Here is a 19,042-nt window from a genome sequence, read left to right as displayed (position 1 = left end):
ATTCAATGGAGAAGGAAGGAGTATTTTAAGGCAGAGTCCCCAAAGGCAGGCGCAAACCCGTGGGGATTGTCTATAGAATTTTGATGGAATGACTCAGTGGGCATTCATCTGCATAGGCAATAAAGAACTTGTATGATTTCTGTTATAACCTGATACATAATAATGAACATATTTCCAAGATTTCTCAAATTCTGGATATGAAAAAAAATTTTCCAGAGTAAGTTCAGATTCACGAAAACGATTCCATCAGTTGCCCGCAGTCAGTACACGTTTTGAATGGAATCAATGAAATCCCAAAAAATAAATAAATTAAGATCAATTGAATATAAAATATGCTTCTGATCCCGATGATAATGTTGCAAAGACAAATTTCAAAAACTTGCCATAAATGAATGCGAATATTGTATGTAACTTTTTTATTACTGGAGTGGAATGCACCGACATTCTGAGAAGCAAAAGTAGTTAACAACTATATACTTAAGTATATGCGGTTGGTTGAAATGATCATTGCAACAGGATTGGGTATGCATCTCAGGAACGTCTACACGACGAGCTTGTTTAAATAAAATTTTGTACCTTTTTTCTTCAACTGACACATTCTTTTTAATGAGGGGTGGCAAATGTGATTGATGATCATCACAGTCAGTGTAAAAAAATATTGCTCGGGATGAAGCATGCATAACACAAAAGCAGCTGGTTAGTTTTGTTTAATTCTAATAAAATATCGAACAAGGACCTTAGCCTGTTAAGTCTAGGCCAGGCATGTCAGCTAACTTGTTTGAAGCGTGCATGTCACATTCATATGATATTCTTCGTATCAGGGGGCGGCAGAAGCTGCTATTGCTCCCCAGAACTACTCAACCTCCAGGTAAGATGGCTGCCATTTACTCCTTGACGCTACACCCCACGCGTCAGCGACACCTACGGCTTAAAGCCTTTGACCGAACAAAATGACGTAACCGGTCAAGACGAGCAGACCCCGCTTTTGAAGGCGGCAAAGGCTGAAGAAGACGACTAGAATGACTAATGGACTTTATCGGCCGACCGGGTGCATCTTTTGTTCTTCTTTGTTACCTTTACATTGTTCATTCCCACTCTTTATTATCCATTTCTCATTCGCTTCCCTATTTATATGCTTGCACGATATGTATTTAAATCACTTATTTGGGAAATTTCTAGAATATACCACACCATATACTTGATATTAATAACCCAACCTAGGCATTTTTATTCAGTAAATAAAGTGCTTGAAATCAATTCTATTTGATCACACGAAAATTTGAAAAAAGTCTCTTAAAATTTAATGTATTACATAATTTTTATTGAATATTGCAGAATTCTGAAAATTTGTCGACAATAACTTCTTCTTTCCCTGCTTTACAGAGATTGAAAGGCTTGGACAGGTTAAATTATATCAGTTTTTTACTGTATCTTGCTGATTTACTGAAATTAATAAATCATCATCTGCATAATTATCAGGCTATTGTTAGGTATTATCATATATACTTTAGAGAGACTACAGAGGTGATAATAGCTCTCAGGTATTTTCTACTTTTTAAGGTTTTGTGTCAAACAAAACCCTATTAAAATCGGTTTACTGTCTGTCTGCCTGTCCGTTACATGCATTTTTCTCGAAGACGGTTATAGCGATTGACAGCAAAATTAGTGGAAAGGTGGTAACTGTGAACGCTCACACATACAGTGGGTTACAGTACAGTACAGTACAGTTACAGTACATAATTCTACATCGAATTTAAAGGGGCGGTCCTGTTAGGAGCGTGCATAGGGCACGTGTCGTCTGCACAAATGTTGGGAGCGTGCATAAGCCACGTGACCTCCGATTGTTACTTTTCTCTGCACTTGATACTTAATATCAAGCTAGTGAAAATTTGCATGGAATGTAAATTTTCTCATAGACAAGTAAACATACTGCTGACCATGCAATCTAGTTTTTTTGTAATGTGGAAACTTAATATCCACAATTGTTTTTTCGAATTTAATAATTTTAGTCACTCACGGAGCGGAGCAGCGACCAGATGTCGAAACTCATTTAATAAAACAATAGTTTACACATTAAATAACGCAAAGTATTATAAATGTATAATACATACTTGTTACAAATAATATACTAATAGTAACTACAAGTGTCTGTGTTTTTATTATTTTTCAATATATTCAATCTTGTGCGTAACCGTCCCCATACATGCAAAAGGGGGGTGTACATTTTTTTTCCATAAAATATAGTCATGTGGGGTGTCAAATGAAAGGTCTCGATTAGTAGCTTCCGAAGCCATTTGTTGGAAAGGTGGGGAGTGCGGGAGGTCTAACGTGATCATTTCTTTAACGGACCCATTCTCAGAAACCACCCAACCGACAAATCTGAAAAAATCAAGAGGCCCATTTATTCAAATAATATATTTCTATAATTTTTAGTGATTGGCTGCAAAACTCCCTTTAAGTTCATTCTAGCCCCACAAAATTTTGCAACTGCAAATGTACAATAGATGTATATATTACATGCTACGTACTAATGGGACAAATTCACACTCAAATGTCTTTATAAAAGAAATATACACAACCTTTCATACCTGAAGCGTCCACAGCTTCCCGGTTTCCCGACTTGTCTTTCGTTTTCTCTTTTCAAATTTCTTTTCCCCATTACAAATTAAAATTATTTTAAATAATGCGGCAAGACTAACTGTTTAAATCGTTATCACACATATAAATCAATTCTAAGCTAATAAAATTAAATAAAACTTCCGTCGAGCCGGATTTGAACCAGCGACCTATGGATTTCAACCGTTGCTTATCTTCTACAGTCCACCGCTCTACCAACTGAGCTATCGACGGTTGCGAGTCCAACCCCCCAACAAGAGTTTGCGAACGCGATAATGTGTAATTATAATGTATGAATTATGTTAAGTGAGAAAGTCAAAAATTGGTCTACAATGCAAATGAATGCAAATGAATGTGCCACAGGAACCGGCTTATTTGATTCGATAAGGTGAAGAACTGGTTTTCATGTTTGAGCTCGGTCTACCCAGTCAATCTATGGTGGAGTATAAACTATTTACAGTAAAAATTTATTATAGCTTAATCAGTTGCTTTACATTTTCATTGTACAATGGAAACCAGTGCTTACTTGCCTAGTGCGTAGTTTGATTTGATCGCTGACAGATAGATACGGATATGGTTCACGAAGGTATTTAAGCTGAATGAAATAATATATAGTGACTTTTATATTATATTATTGAATTACAAATAACACTTTGTAATCCTTATTAATCAGGTATAATACCCCGGGTGGATTGTACTTTTTTCACCCGCAACATTTTCTTAAATAAAAAAATGAAAGAAAATTGTTTAATGCATAATTCAATTGAAAATTGGCCCAATCGTAAAGATCCGAGAGGGTTTAGCCAATTTTTCCACGAACGAAAGTAATTTAACAAATTGTATGTCGATGAGTAAGTAGGTAGGTAGGTATCAGTGGCCGCTCCGAGGAGCCCAATTAGCGCTTTGGTGCGCCGTCTTGATGTCACAAACTCCTATGACCGTGACTGTTGTTATGGAAGCAGGAAGGCAGAATCTAGCCGGCTCGGATCTTCAGAGCCAGCCCGTCGCATTCACGAAGGAAAGCAGCTCTCTCACCTTGCAGCTAGAAATCTCTAGAAAAAGAATGGTTTATCCAGTGTCCGCAGTCTGACTCTAGCTAGAGCTGGGCACTCGCAGAAAAAGTGCATGAGGGTTTCCTTTTCTTCTCCGCAGCTTTTACAATGCGAATTGTAGGATATGCCGAACCTAGCGGCGTGGTCCCCTATGAGCCAGTGTCCCATGCAGACCGTCATAGTCTTGAATGCATTCGAATGCGCCTGGCACAGGAGCTCTCGTGATCGGACTATGTCATAAACTCCTCCTTGACTCGGCACAACCCGCGGCTGCTAGGTAGTGCGAGTAGACTCGGCCCCCGACAGCCGCTAGCGGAACACCCTCTATGTTGCTATGCCTGGGCGCCCAGAGGAGAGTGACCTTGAGCGTGCCCCCCAGACGATTCAGAGCGTCTCTGCATTGCGCCCCTGCCGGGAAGATATCGTCGCTGAGCACAAGGCCTTGATGGCCGCTTGGCTGTCGGTCAGAATGTCTCGGTATCTCGCTCCAGCCATCGACAGACTTCCAATACTGCCAGTACTTCCGCCTGGAATACACTGGCGAAACCTGGAAGACCATACGACTTGGATACACTGTGTGTATTCGAGAAAACCCCCACGCCGACCCCACAGGCTATCTTTGATCCGGCCGTAAAGAATACTGTGTCATAATCTTGCAACACGCCGCCGGTCTTACACTTTGCCCTGTTTGGAAGGTCCACAGCAAAATTTCTCGTGAAGATATGAACTTCCGTGTGACATAGTCCGTAGAGGATGCCCAGATTTCCCGAGGTATTTCATCGAGGACGTTGCTGTGGCCGTAGGACTTCGCTGCCCAGCATCCGGACTTACGTAGTCTGAGGGCACTGCACGCTGCAACATATTTAATGTGGAGGTTTAGGGGGAGGAGATGCAGGAGTACATTGAGAGCATCTGCGAGGCAGGACTGCAGAGCCCCAGTAGCACCTGCATACGTCGATGGGTACCCGCGTGGGAACACAATGGTTAACTGCTGCCAACTTATCCAAAACTTTAGTCTATGGAAAGTCAGTGCAACATAGTGAAGCCTAGCTTTGTCAGGGTTAAATATGACGTCACCGTATTCACCAGGGATAAACGTTGGAGCTTTTAAGTAACAATGATGGTAATTTTAGCACAGAGAGAGCATTGTTGCGGAACAACATTAACTAGATGTTAGCGAAGAGATAATTGCATTCCGGTTGGTAATGAGTTATGCGATATCAAGTTTGGCACCGCCATCAGCAGAAACAATTCTTCCTAAATGTGTAAACTGACCGGCATCTTCAATGATCTGCCTATTAATGAAATCCAAGGAGTACCATGCTCAGTCTGATTTTTAATCCTACTCCAGTTGCGTCCTTTTTTAAATTCAGAACAATTTACCCAAGGTCCATCGCTCGGTGGGAGCAAGCAGATGTCATCACTGTAATAAAGGCGTTTGAGAAAAGATGACATTGTCCATTGAATCCCTTTACTTCTTCTAGCCAAGGCCAGCACGACAACAAGAAGAAACCATTTTGCTCTTTCTCGATAAAATTTTCGAAATGTTCTTTGATGCGTTCCAGGCATAGTTTAGATGCACGACCGTTGTCGTTCATCGGATCTTGAATACCGACCTCTTGGTCCACGCATTTGGAAAGATTTATGAATGAGTCGAGGTAGCAATTCCAGAGAAAGTACACGAGCTCCACGGAAAAGTTTGGTGAGGAAACCGTGAAGCCTAGACGCTCTACTCCCTTTATATATACGGTGCCATTTACCCCTTGGTGTGGCATAACGACTGAGAACTTTTGTTTTGTTGCTGTTTATCTTCAGTTTCAAGCTGTATACAGAACGCCACCGATACCAAGAAGAAATAATATCAATGACAAGATGCAACCATTCCGGAAGTGGATTTTGACCTCAAAACCCACAGAGATTTTACCCAGGTGTAGCACATGAGAATTCGCTCCATCATAAGCCGCTCTGATAATGGCTATTAGTTTCTCCCTGTTCACAATATGGAGAGCTTTCTAGAAATTGATGAAGAACAGGTGCAGTGAAGATCTAAATCCGTGCATTGTTCAAAAATGATTCGTATGGTGTTGATATAGGTGAATACAGGAGGATTCCGAGCGGAAACCAGACTGCCTTCTGTTAATCACGTTCCGAGATGTTCTTAAATGAGTTCCAGGATTATCTATGTTATTATCTTTGCGACAGTAGAACGGCAGCAAGCAAGCAGATACAACCCCCCCTCCCCCCAATGCCATTCTCAAAACGGATACCCTTCTTTGGAATCTTACCGATCATCCCCTTCTTCCGCTCTCTGGGAAAGGTCTTGAATTACCAAAATTTCCGTTCGAGTGGAAATAGCGTATCTGCAATAACTGCAGGCGCAGCGATAAATAACGTTGCGAGGAGACCGTCAATCTCAGCGGCTTTGCTCCGCTTGAGTGCATTGATTATCGACCGTTGCTCGTTTGATGTCGGTCAGTTGAAACCCAACTGACCTTATGCAGGCCCTATGCTCGAACAATGTGACACCAATGACGATGCTATCGAAGCTGTAGAAGTCCACAAACCTCCTGCCATTATCGTGACCAAGACCGTGTTCCCACTTCACATGACCGAGCAAGGTGTTATCAGAACCCACCTTGGCATTTAGATCACCCATCATGATCACAATGTCACCTTTAGAAAACCTCCCCTAAACTGCGGGTAATTGATCATAGGAAACATCCTTCTCCACTATATCGGCAGTCTCCATTGGTATTTATCACTGCATAATTGTGATGCTCCTCAACATGGACCGGAAACTTACAGTTGAATTCTCACGGTACCTGTCAAAAGTAAGCCGACACCAGGCTCGCGTCGGCTTTCCAGAGTATAAAAGCATATTGCCACAAGAGGGAGAGGAATACTCTCAAAAGTTCCATCATCTTTTTTACTTATATCTTTAGAATTCCCGCTCGATTTAGAGAAAGCGCGTCGCACTCATCCTCGCTAGCACTCATCAGCAGAGTTCCCAGCTCCTTATCTTCATAGATCCGCCTCCATGTTTCCGCAGTCTGCCTTGTAGTGGGTACGTGATTAATAAATTCATCCGCAACAGAGATAAAGGCACTTTTCATGGCGGCCAAGTATTTATCAATATACCTATACTGGTTGCACATTCAGAAAACCTTGCTCAGATGGCTCAGGAGTTAGGGTGTTACGGCTATCGTAAGGAAAGCGAGTGACTGGATTTATATCTTGATTGGATATCGAAGTGATAATTAAACCTTGAATCTACTTGAATCAATCAATCGCATCAACGATTACTTTTATTCAGAAAACCACTACCATCTACTGATGACCGTACTATGGTTAATCTGATTAGATAGTCGAAGCCGAAGTTCAACTGACTTTATGGTGAGGCGATGAGAGCTACAGAAATCTGCAATATTTTACCGTCTTTCTTACAGTCACCAGGATCATGACTCCTAATCACATGCCGCCTGATCAAGCAGGGTGTAGAAAGAGCACTTTTCCTGAATTCACATCACATAATTTGATCGCAACGTCACTTTTAGAAAATCTCTCTTGAATTCAAGTGGCAGGGCCACCAGTCGCAAGCAAACTTGAAGTTATTTCAGTCTGAGCTGACATACTTACATAGTTATTCCCTAATCGTTAGGTTGTTTTTATTAATAATTGCTGCTTATAATCGAATCTATACGAAAATTTCCCATTGCTATGATGTATCCAGTTCAGCTAATCTTAAGAATAAGCCCATAGCTGGTAGCAAAATAACTGCGGTCGCAGTTCAACCTTCTGATTAAATACGAGAGTTCATTATTCACTATTATAAAAATACATTTTTCAAAGACATTCGACAGAAAATCGTTTCGTAGAAAAGTTTTGGAAAATTTTAAGCAACGCGAAACTATTGAAACTGTAAGAAGGTAATTAGTAGGTGCTGGAAATTTTACAATTTAAGACTTTACATGTTTCAAAATGTTTATTATGAAGATAAATGTTAAGCTAAATGAAATTTAGGTTCGCGGAAACAACTGTGACGGCCTCTGATATAACCGTCGATAGCTCAGTTGGTAGAGCGGTGGACTGTAGAAGAAAAGCAAATGCTGATATCCATAGGTCGCTGGTTCAAATCCGGCTCGACGGAAAAACATCTTTTATTTGATAAACTTACGCAAATAATAGTTAAATGTGTTGAAACTTAGAGTGATGTGTGCTGCTATTTCCTTTGTAATAGGAATGCTGCAAGCGGGAATGCTATTTACTTAACTATTGATAAATTAGTGAAAATACTTTTTTTCACAACTAAGTAGCTCTACGGTATCTGTCGTCGGTATACTATTGAAGACTAGAAATAATTATTAGAAATAACAACAGTCCCCTTAAAAGCAGCGAATGGCCGAATGTGTTTAGTAATTTAGTCTGTTACCTACTCTTATCACTTGTTCCGCTGTTCTCCCTTATTTTATTGTTTTACACTTCCAGAAAGGATGGGAAGAAAGTAATGGTAACCATATTTGTCGAGAGTCCACATAGTATAGAGGATCGTTCTGGGAACATGTTGTAAGATGTCCGAAGCCAGCTTTTCACATTTCCCAGATGCGTAATTTCTGGGAGGGCTCCCTTGATTAAATTAACCACTTTTTACCTTCTCAGCATTCATCCCCTCGTTTGCAACTATGACTTCTTTCGAAAAATACTATCCAGACTTTTCTTCCGATTCCCCTGTCGGTTATATTAGACGATAAGAATGTACACTCCCTTTGGTATTCTTGCTAAACTAAGCATTGAAGGGGAACAGAAACGCGGAATCTCAAGTCCAAGCTTTGCACCAAATTTTTGGAGTGCGAACCGGGAAGCAAAGAAACAGATCACTGTGATCCGAGCAGCTCACTATAAATGATAAACTGGACACTCAGGATGACGAGAGATATTTGCACCTATTTTCCAAAAGTCGAGATTAACTCACAAATATTTTTGCTGTATTAATAACTTCTTCTTTTTCTTCAGCCTTTGTCCTATTTACAAGCGGGGTCGGCTCGTTGTGATCGATTTCGCCATTTGGATCTATCGAATGCCTGATCTGGGTGCAATCTCGAAGCTTTCAGATCCCCATCCAGCATATCAAGCCACAGTTGTTTAGGCCTGCATTTTGATCGTTTACCATCGACTTCGATGTTCAGACCAATCTTGGCAAGTGAATTCTCGTTAGCAAGAATTGCGTGACCATACCATCGAAGACGCCTCCCTTGCAACTTTTCCACGATCGGTGCAACCCCATAACGATCGCAGATATCCTCATGTGACGCCACTAGTCCAACGTAACATCTTCGTCTCCATTACCGCAAGACGCCGTTCATTGTCTTTTATAGTCGGCCAACACTCAGAACCATAGAGACCGACTGGACGGACGACATTGCGCCATGTTGCGTTAATGCGTGAATCAATTTCATAACGCAGTTCTCCATTGGCTGATAGCATTGACCCAAGGTATTTAAATCATTCAGTTCTGGGCAGATCATTGCCGCTGACAGTGACTGTGCCTGTTTCATGGGGATCGGTCGTCAAAAATTCAGTTTTGTTTCAATTCAATCTGAGACTATGTTGCATGAGCCGATAATTCCATTTTTGGACAAGTTGCTCGAGATCATTTTTGCTTTCAGATCCTAGGAAAACATCATCTGCATAAAGCAGTGTGTAGGGCGCTGGCCTTTGGATATCCCGTGTAACGGTGTCCATAACAAGAACAAAGAGGAGTGGTGAGAGAGCACTTCCTTGATGAACACCAACAGAGACATGAAGCGGTTTTGATACACCCGCCATACTTCGAACTTTACTTTTCGGATCGTGGTAGAGCAATTAAACCCAGCGCACGAGTTCTTCTGGCACCAAGTGTTGTCGTAAAGCATACCAGATGAGTTCGTGTGGTACACGGTGAAACGCTTTCTCTAGATCCCGAAGGGCAGTGTAAGGAGGGCGATGCTTCTCACAGTGTTTCTCCATGAGTAACCGCGCAGCGTGTATTGCGTCAGTGGTTCCACAGTTTTTGACAAATCTGGCTTGATTCACGGTTATTTAAACGCGAATACGGTTGTCAAGAATGCGTTCAAAAATCTTCATGGTATGGGAAAGTAACCGGATCGGACGGTAATTTGAACATTCTGCCGGACTATCTTTCTTTTTCCATATTGGAACAGCGGTACTTTCTTTCCAGTCAGATGGTGTCCTTCCTTCCTGAATAACCCGGTCTAAGAATTCACTGAGCCACAGTGTTGGGTCCCAGCTCTTCGCTTTCCAGAGCTCAGATGCGATGTCGTCTGGTCCTATGGCTTTCCCTTATTTCATTCGTTTCATTGCCTCCTCGACTTCAGTTGCGCTCACATGGAAGTCCTGGGGGTTTAACGTGAGTACCTGCCGTGAAGGCATAATTCCAATCCGAGCCCCGCCATGCAAGCACAGCGGTCCTGGTTTATACTGAGTGCAGGCTCAGCGTTCATACCAGTGGATGCGAGGCCTATCTAACACCTCTGCCGCAACTAAGGAGTACGGCACCCGAGTTGTACAGCGCAACTCCACGCTCGAGCTCCGAGGAGCTCTGCCCGCGATGTAGACATAACCACAACCACCATGAAACTCCCACTAGGGGGCCAACCGCAAATAACCGGGCCGGGAGCACATCCTCCAGGAATTCTCCTGGAGCATATGCTCTCAGAGGGCCAACCCGGTTCCCATGGTACCAGATAACCCCCGGTGAGGCTTCGTGGCGAAGCCACTTCAAATGAATCCCTTGCAGACTCGGGTCTGATCGCCCTCCTTCTGTACGTGGGGACGAAACAAATGTCGGCAATGATTGTGGAACTGGCGGATGAGAAAATTCTTCAGTTGGAATCTGCTCGAAGTATTCTCGCCATCTATCTGTTGCGGCTCGACGGTTGGTAAGCAAAGTACCGTTCTTGTCATTAACGCAACAGAAGTGTTCGATATCCTGTGTACGTTCGTTACGGCTTTTAGCAAGTCGATTTAGATCTCTCTCGCCATCCCCAGTGTCCAGTTTATCGTAAAGATTTTTGAAATGGGTCGCTCGAGAGACAGCGACAGCTTTCTTTGCTTCACGGTTGGCATTCTTATAAATTTGCCAATTAGCAGGAGTTTTATCGTCGAAAAATTTCTGGTAGAGGCGTTTCTTTTCACCGGCCGTCATTTCAACATCATCATTCCAAAGCCATGTACCGCTTACCCAACTTGGTGACCCCGAGGGTTGCAGAGGCCGCTTTGTGGATCGTGTCTTTCATTTGGTTCCATGATTCTTCCACATTCGTAATAATCGGCAATCGTATGAGTGAGATCGTTTCTTCTTTCTTCTCACCAAATCGCCACCATTTAATGCGTCGCGGGCCAGTGCATTCCTCACGCTTCTTTATCGGTGGCTTAATTCGCAGGATGGCAATCTACGGCCGATGTTAAGGTGCGATGGTCTCATAAGGAACGACTTTGCAATCAGTGACAGTGGTAAAATGTTAGCGTCTTATGAGAATGTAGTCGATTTGCGTTTTACTGTTCTCACTATAAAATGTATGTTGCTTACCAACCGACTAGTCACCAGGAAGAGCATTCTGACAACACCTAGTGCCAGAGTTAAATTTTCCACCGTGATCAGAACAGTGGAGTTCGCAATCTGGCAGGTGTATCCAAACCGCTTCGTCTCTTGATCGGTATTCATCAAGGAAGCGCCTTCTCGCCCTTCGTCTTTATTCTTATTATCGACACTATTACATTGCTATATATAGATGATGTTATCCTGGTGTCTCATAAGAAAGCTGATCAACAAGAACTTGCCCAAAAGCGGAATGAACGCACGGTTTCCGACTGAATCTGAGTAAACAAAATTTTTGACGACCAGCTCAAATGAAACAGGCGCTATTAAGACTGAGCAATCCATGGGAAATAACCAAACGACCAACCGAAACAGTAATGAGTTGACACGTCAAAAAGTGACTTGGATGCCTCTTAACTACCCAGGTAAATCCTATTATGGAAAAAATGCCTCAATTGATGAAGATGGGCCGATCCTGCTCCTAAAGAGGACAAAGGGTAAAAAAGAAGAAAAAGATCTATTGATTATTGTGTTCTATTTCTAAAATCAAGATCTGCCGCAGTGCATTGTTCATACGTGTACATATTTGGTCACGCATTTTCTTATCATTTAACCAAGCCGCATAAAAGCATCTTAAATTAGCATTTCAATTGTAGAAACAGGAAAAATGAATAGAAAATTTTTTAACAAATACTTCAGAACTAGATGGGGAGGAATGTTCAAGCCGTCTTCTCACTGCATCTTGCTTATCTTATATTTACTTTCAATCTAATCATCGGGCTTGTTAATTATTTATGTAACAATTTACAGAGACCACCAGAGAGAGGGATGTGAGATAAACCGCCGCAGGTGTTATTTTTGGTACTCAAACATTCTCTCTTTCTTTCCTTTCCAATTTCTTTTTTGTTATTTCGATTTTTTTCTTAAAGATTTATTGGCGGCAAGATGATTGCCGTATATAAATTATACATGCATATATTAATTAAATTTTTTAATAAAATTAGACCTCCGTCGAGCCGGATTTGAACCAGCGACCTATGGATTACAGCACCGCCTGAACACCTTCTACAGTCCACCGCTCTACCAACTGAGCTATCGACGGCCACGAGTTTACTATTTAATCTGCGAGCGCGCTAAAAGGTAATTAACGCATTAAATGTTAAGTGAGAATTCGAAAACTTGATCTGTAATGCAAATTGAGTGTTTCACGAAAACTGACTTGGTTTATGTGGTCAGCAAATAATAAGATACTTGTTTGATGAGCACAGCTTCTTTTCATATTTGAGTTCGTGGACCGAATCAATCGAGAGTAAGATAGAGTAAAAACTTTCCTGGGCCATAGTTTATGATATTATAGCTCAACCGTTTTCGTCTCTCTGTATCAACAAGATTTCAATGAAAGCAGCGTGAAGATGTTTTATTTTTTCACTACACAACACTTTCAATTTTACTTCCTACTTTCCAAAGACGTTCTGTCGGCGCAACCAAGATTGTTGAGCCATTTAGATAGTTTAGCTTATTTTGTGTGATTTGACCTACTTCGATTATTTGTTGATGGTGTTACTTTTTGTTTTGGAATCAATTGTATCTGGATATCCTATAGAATATTTGGCAAAGTGATTTTTCGACATTCCGAGTAGTTCGTAATTATAGTGTAGTATGTCGGCCGCCGTAATGAAGAGTGAATTTACCGGTTCGAACGACGTTTGGATGACTTCGTTAAAAGAGGGAAAGAGGCTTTATAAGTGTTTTTTAAGATACCGAAGGTTTATTGACTAAATATAGCAGATTAACAGTCAGTTAAAATTTTATGGTTAATAATCATATTCTAACTTTGAAATGCGTTTTTCTGGCAACTGCATGTTGAAAATCGGGTGCCATCATAGCCCATAGTCTATCCAACGAAATCCTTTAGAATTTTCACGACTTATTCACAACATATTTCTACGGTGCGCAAACTAGGCTAATTGCCATTCATTGGGCCGTTTGTTTTTATACATTAAAGAAAACGGAAAAAAACACCAAAATTTACAAAAAAAAAAGTTCATCAAGGTATCCAGAAATTTACCTTTCAATATATTTTAATGATCCTAGTTTACGAACTGTGGTATATTTCAAACATTCCTTTATTTTTTTCTTTAAATGAGCAGGGCACTTTCTAACGTGGCCCCCGAAAAAACTTGTTTGAGAAGTGGCTGCGGACTTCACTAATGAGCAATGATATAGGTCTGAAAAGGTTGCTACGTATGCTCAAGATATTAATAAGTATATGGTGAAAAACTCGCATTTGTATCTTTATTTAGTTCTTAAAAAAAAATCACAAAATGCGAAAAAGAACGGCTTTCGTACGGGATGACCCCTTTAAGGGTTTTTTTTTTTGCATATTTCGTTATATTGAATGTATCTACCTGTGTAAAATATTAAACCGATATCGACTTTTTTGTTTTAGTTCTATATACTTTTTCGGAGCGCTCGTCGAACGGTCCTCATACAATAACAAGTGGGGAGGACGGAAGCTGGACGCTTGAAGTATAAAAGGTATTGTGTTTTTCTATGTGAGGACGCTTGAAGTATAAAAGATTTTGTGTTTCTCTATGTAAGGAATAATGAGTACATGGCAATTCCGTGTGTACATAGTTAAAAATGCAATTACCCATAACTTTTTAAAAGGCCATTTACACAAATTATTTGATCTGGAAAGCACTGTATTGATAGCAGTCAGCAAACTGATACGCTTCACACTAGGAGTTGAATATTATCAACAAATGTCAAGAAGACAACCTACAATAGGTACAAATAAATCGGAAAACCGGAAGCTCGGCGCTTCAGGTATGAAAGGTTTTGTCTCTTTCTTTTGTGAGTATATTTGAGTATAAAACAATCGCATTTACACGTAGCCCGTAATGTATATGCATTTGGCATGTCAGACTACTCACTTTAGTGTGATGTTGATATTTAGTACTTTGCGTTGCAGTAAATTTACACGGTAAAGACAACTTTGAACTACTGTAAATTTGTTATTAATGGTACGATTTCGAATAAAATCTATATTTCTTTTTATAATACTAGGATAAACATAAGGGGGCTTTCCAGTATTATGAGGCCTGGACACTGTATAGATGTTCATGATTTTTTTCAGATAGTCAGAAATCATCAATTTCGACCTCCGCACTCCCCTCCTTTCCAAGGCATGTCAGAACTAAGACATCGAAAAGTACTAATAGAGACCTTCCATTTGATACCCAACGAGACTATATTCGCTGAAAAAAATTGTACACTCCCTTTTTGCATGAATGAGGACCCACCCTCCTTAGTCTCAACGCAGAAAGATGTTACTCAGTGCATGTCTGGGCGTTCACACTTTCCACCTTCTCACCAAATTTTGTGTGAATCGGTATAGTCGTTCCTGAGAAAAGTGCGTGTGACAGATAAACAGACGGACAAACTGATAGACGTACAGATAGACATTGAACCGATTTTAACAAGGTTTTATTTTGCAAACAAAACCTTAAAAAGAGCTGCGGAGAAGGGAATTCTTTATGAATGGACGGCATGGTCAGGTAATTCGTGCTAACGGGAATTCACTTGCCAATATTGGTTTGAACATCGAAGTCGATGGTAAACGACCAAAACACAGGCCGACACAACAGTAGCTTGATACGCTGGATGGGGATTTAAAAGCCTCGAGATTGCACCCAGATCAGGCATTCGATAGAGCCAAATGGCGAAGCCGATCACGACGCTTGTGAACGGGACAAATGCTGAAGAAAAAAAAGAAGTAAATTCGCACAAAATTGATAAGTTTCAACTGCTATAATATTTAGTACTCCTAGGATGAACATTTTCAGCCAATTTCTGAAAGTTGGTAATATACTATTAACTTTATTTGAGCAGATATGGCAGGGAGACATATTTTGAGTCCTAGATTTCATATGGGTATTTACACAAAACTTTAAAAGGGCTGGAAAAAAGTAGATTTTTCATAAATAATATTTCACGCGAATATCAATTATACTCGCTAATTGCGGTGTCAGTATCTTATTTGGATGGCGTAAGCTGCAATAAATTTGTGTGAAATTGCTATAACCTTGACAGTAAGCCGGATTTCCATGAAACTTGGCTGTATTATGCTGTTGCGAAATTTATTACTCCTCTGATGAGCTTAAGGGGTTTCCTAGGCAACTTCAAAAAGTTGGTATTATACTATTAGTAAGTTTATTTGAGCAGGTATCGGAAAGGGACATATTCTGAGACCTAGATTTCGTATACGCGCTCCACCTTGATATTTTTCAGATTTGCCTCTTTAATCGCGTATTTTGAAATCTACGTCAAAAATTATATCAGTTTCGAAAATAATTAATTTAGACTTTTCATTTCATGAATTGATACTTTTCATTTGATACCTCACATGACTACATTGGTTAAAAAAAATTTACTCCCCCCTTTGCATGTATGGGGAGCACCCGTTTAAAGTCCTCGTAAATGTCATGAATCTCAAAGTATGCGTGGGATTTCATACTTCCAATCTATCCACTTCCAAGTTTCGTTCGGATTCGTCTAGCCGTTTTGGAGAAAAGTGCCTGCGACAGACAGACAAATAGACTAAGAGACAGCGAATCGATTTTAATAAGGTCTAGTTTTACACGAAACCTTAAAAATCAGTAATAAAACCTTCTTCTCAAAACATGTTTTTTTGGTGCGCGGGGTAGCAAGATAAAAATCGAATAAACCGCATAATTAACGACTGCACGCATCTTAAACTAGACAAAAGTTTGAGTTTTCAAAATTCGAGAGCGTTTTTCCAATATGGAATACAACAAAAACAAAGTACGCAATGGCTTGCCAAACGGCCGGAGTTTTAGAGAATTTATGTACAAATTTAAGTGTATGCAATGATTTCTATCAAAACTAAAAAGTCGGCGAACAATTTACTCCCAACCATTAGTCGGACAGTTAGAAGGCCTACTGGAAGACGTGGCGTGGGCGGGGGCGGACAGTCAAATCTGTCAAATTTTGAAAACTACCGTAGCGAGGGGATTCAAATCAAATAGGCATCGTATCGCAGCTATGACATTACTCTAGAATACGAAAGTTTGCTTTCTTACTTAAAAGAAACTATAGAAAAAAAGGAATAACTTTTATAAAACCCATTTCATCCTAGTTACACAATTAGGCCTGGAAATTTAAATTATAAAACTGAAAAACACACATTTCGGAAAATGAAAAACAGAATGACATAAGTCCGTTTGATTTGATGGATTAAAATTAAAAGATGTTATATTCTAAATGTTTTTTCATTCATTTTATTTTATGAAAATGTTGGAACTAGCTACCCTCCATTTTTAAACAATGGAAGAGGTTGATATCCTTCCAGCAGTATTACTTATTTTAGCGCCTTGCGATGTACTTAAAAACCATTCCTTTGAAATACTCTCATAAAAAGTGATCCAGTGGATTTAAATTGGTAGTTTTTGCACGACATTCTACCAACAGATTTTCTCTCTGCGGCAGGCGATGGAAAAACTGTTGGAATATGGACAACAGTTGCACCATCTGTTCATCGACTTTAAAGCCGCCAGGGTAAAACTGTACACGGCCATGGGAGAATCCGGTATCCCGACGAAATTAATAAGACTGACTAGGCTGACCCTGACCAATGTGCAAGGCCAGATAAAAGCAGCAGGATCACTCTCAAGACCATTCGACATCAACAACGGTCTACGACAAGGGGATACGCTATCATGCGTCCTCTTTAACCTGGCCCTCGAGAAAGTGATCCGTGATCCGTGATGCTGAGGTGAATGCAAGAGGTACGATCCTCTTCAAGTCCACCCAACTACTGGCCTATGCTGACGATATCGACATCATGGGAAGAACCACCCGAGACGTACAAACTGCCTTCATCCAGATCGAGCAGGCGGCGCGAGATCTTGGACTGCACATCAATGAAGGCAAGACAAAATATATGGTGGCAACGTCAGCACCGAAGACGAATCAACCAACAACATCAAACCGCACTGGTCAAACACAAGCACGAACAAGAATAAGGATAGGGGAATACAACTTTGAGACCGTTGACAATTTCTCCTATCTAGGGTCGAAAATCACAACCGATAACAACTACGATGATGAAATCCGCGCACGGTTGTTGTCAGCCAACAGAGCCTATTTCAGCTTACAAAGACTGTTCCGCTCGAAACGTCTCACCATAGGGTCAAAGCTCTTACTGTACAAGACTATGATCTTGCCAGTCCTCATGTATTCCTCGGAAACTTGGGTTCTTAGCAAGAAAAATTGCGAACTCTTGGCCGCGTTCGAGAGAAGAATCCTCCGAAGAATTTTTGGCCTCCTACATGAGGATGGACGATTCCGCAGCCTACACAATGACGAAATCTATGAGCGATACCATGACCGTCCGCTTGTAGATAAAATCCGGCTCAATAGGTTACGGTGGGCGGGTCACTTAATCCGTATGGATGAAGATGATCCCACCCGGAAAGTCTATAAGGGCAATATCTATGGTAGGAAAAGAAGAGGAGGCAGACTCTGCGTAAGATGGAGCGATGGCGTGGGCCAGGACGCCAGACAGCTTTTAGGGATATCGAATTGGTGGACCTCGGCGCAAAACCGGGATATCTGGAGTTCCTTATTAAGGCAGGCCTAGACCGGATACCGGTTGTTGCGCCGTTGATGATGATGATGATTCTACCAACACATACTTTTGGTTAAGAAAGGATGTAACGTCCATTCTGGTCAAACCATATCTTTCACTTTCTGGCACATTTTCTAATAAATCGAGCGGAACATTCCACAAAAAAGATTTATACCCTCCACCTGTCAACCTGTTTGGGATAATATTACCGAGGCTCTGCAAGTTAGCGTCCAATGATTCCTGCCCAAAGTTTTAAATTTCATTCGTTTCGTTGACTATGTATTTTGGTAACTAAAAGTTCCTTCTAGAGTAAAAAGACATTTGTTGGGAAATAAGATATTTTTAGTGAAGTAACAATATTCCCTGATTCGATTTTACACTCAATCACCCACTTTAGTTTGAAATGATTTTATTTCTGATATTTTATTGTTAAGATTGCTTCTGAGTTATGTTTTTAAGGTTTTGTGTAAATCAAAGTGTGTCACATAATTCTAAATCGAGTTTAAGGAGGTGTGAATTTTTTTACCAAATGTAGTCATGTGGGGTTCAAATGAAAGGTCTCGGTTAGTACTTTCTAAAGCCGATCTTAGTTTTGACAACTGTTGGAAAGTTGGGGAATGTGGGAGGTCTATTTTAATCATTCCTTTAACGGACCCATTCTTGGAAATTACTAAACCGAAAAATCTGAAAAAAAAATCAAGAGGCTGCCACTATATGGTACCTAGGCTCGGAAATACCTTTCATACCGATATCAGTTCAAATAAAGTATATTCACCATCATTATCAACGGCGCAGCAACCGGTATCCGGGCTGCCTTAATGAGGAATTCCAGACATCCCGGTTTTACGCCGAGGTCCACCAATTCGATATCCCTAAAAGCTGTCTGGCGTCCTGACCTACGCCATCGCTCCATCTTAGGCAGGGTCTGCCTCTGTTGTTCTTGAGTAATGTCTTAGCTGCGATTCGACGTCTATTCCAACACTCTAGCTATCGTAGTTTTTAGGTGATTATGATTTAAGTAGTGTAAAAGCAGCGTTTTTTTAGAAATTAAAACGTCTGTGGCAGCTAAAAGGTTAGGAAGTTAAAAAAGATGTATTTAATATTTTTTACTTAGAATTGCAGGAGGAT

General features: G+C 40.6%; 1 protein-coding gene and 3 non-coding genes across 4 annotated transcripts in view; 1 reads left to right on the top strand and 3 right to left on the bottom strand.

Annotated features, from left to right (window-relative positions):
* LOC119651573 (myogenic-determination protein) overlaps positions 1-19,042 on the bottom strand; it is a 113,321-nt gene that overhangs the window by 38,637 nt on the left and 55,642 nt on the right. The window lies entirely within an intron of this gene.
* On the bottom strand, positions 2,759-2,850 carry Trnay-gua. The gene is given in 2 exon segments: positions 2,759-2,794; positions 2,814-2,850. It is a non-coding gene; the product is annotated as a tRNA-Tyr (tRNA).
* Positions 7,724-7,815, top strand: Trnay-gua. Its single transcript is given in 2 exon segments — positions 7,724-7,760; positions 7,780-7,815. It is a non-coding gene; the product is annotated as a tRNA-Tyr (tRNA).
* Trnay-gua lies at positions 12,270-12,364 on the bottom strand. Its single transcript has 2 exons — positions 12,328-12,364; positions 12,270-12,305 (listed from the first exon to the last, which is right to left on the bottom strand). It is a non-coding gene; the product is annotated as a tRNA-Tyr (tRNA).

Source organism: Hermetia illucens, chromosome 3 (assembly GCF_905115235.1).
Source record: "Hermetia illucens chromosome 3, iHerIll2.2.curated.20191125, whole genome shotgun sequence".
Lineage (NCBI taxonomy): Eukaryota > Metazoa > Arthropoda > Insecta > Diptera > Stratiomyidae > Hermetia > Hermetia illucens.
This window is presented reverse-complemented; position numbering and strand designations above follow the sequence as displayed.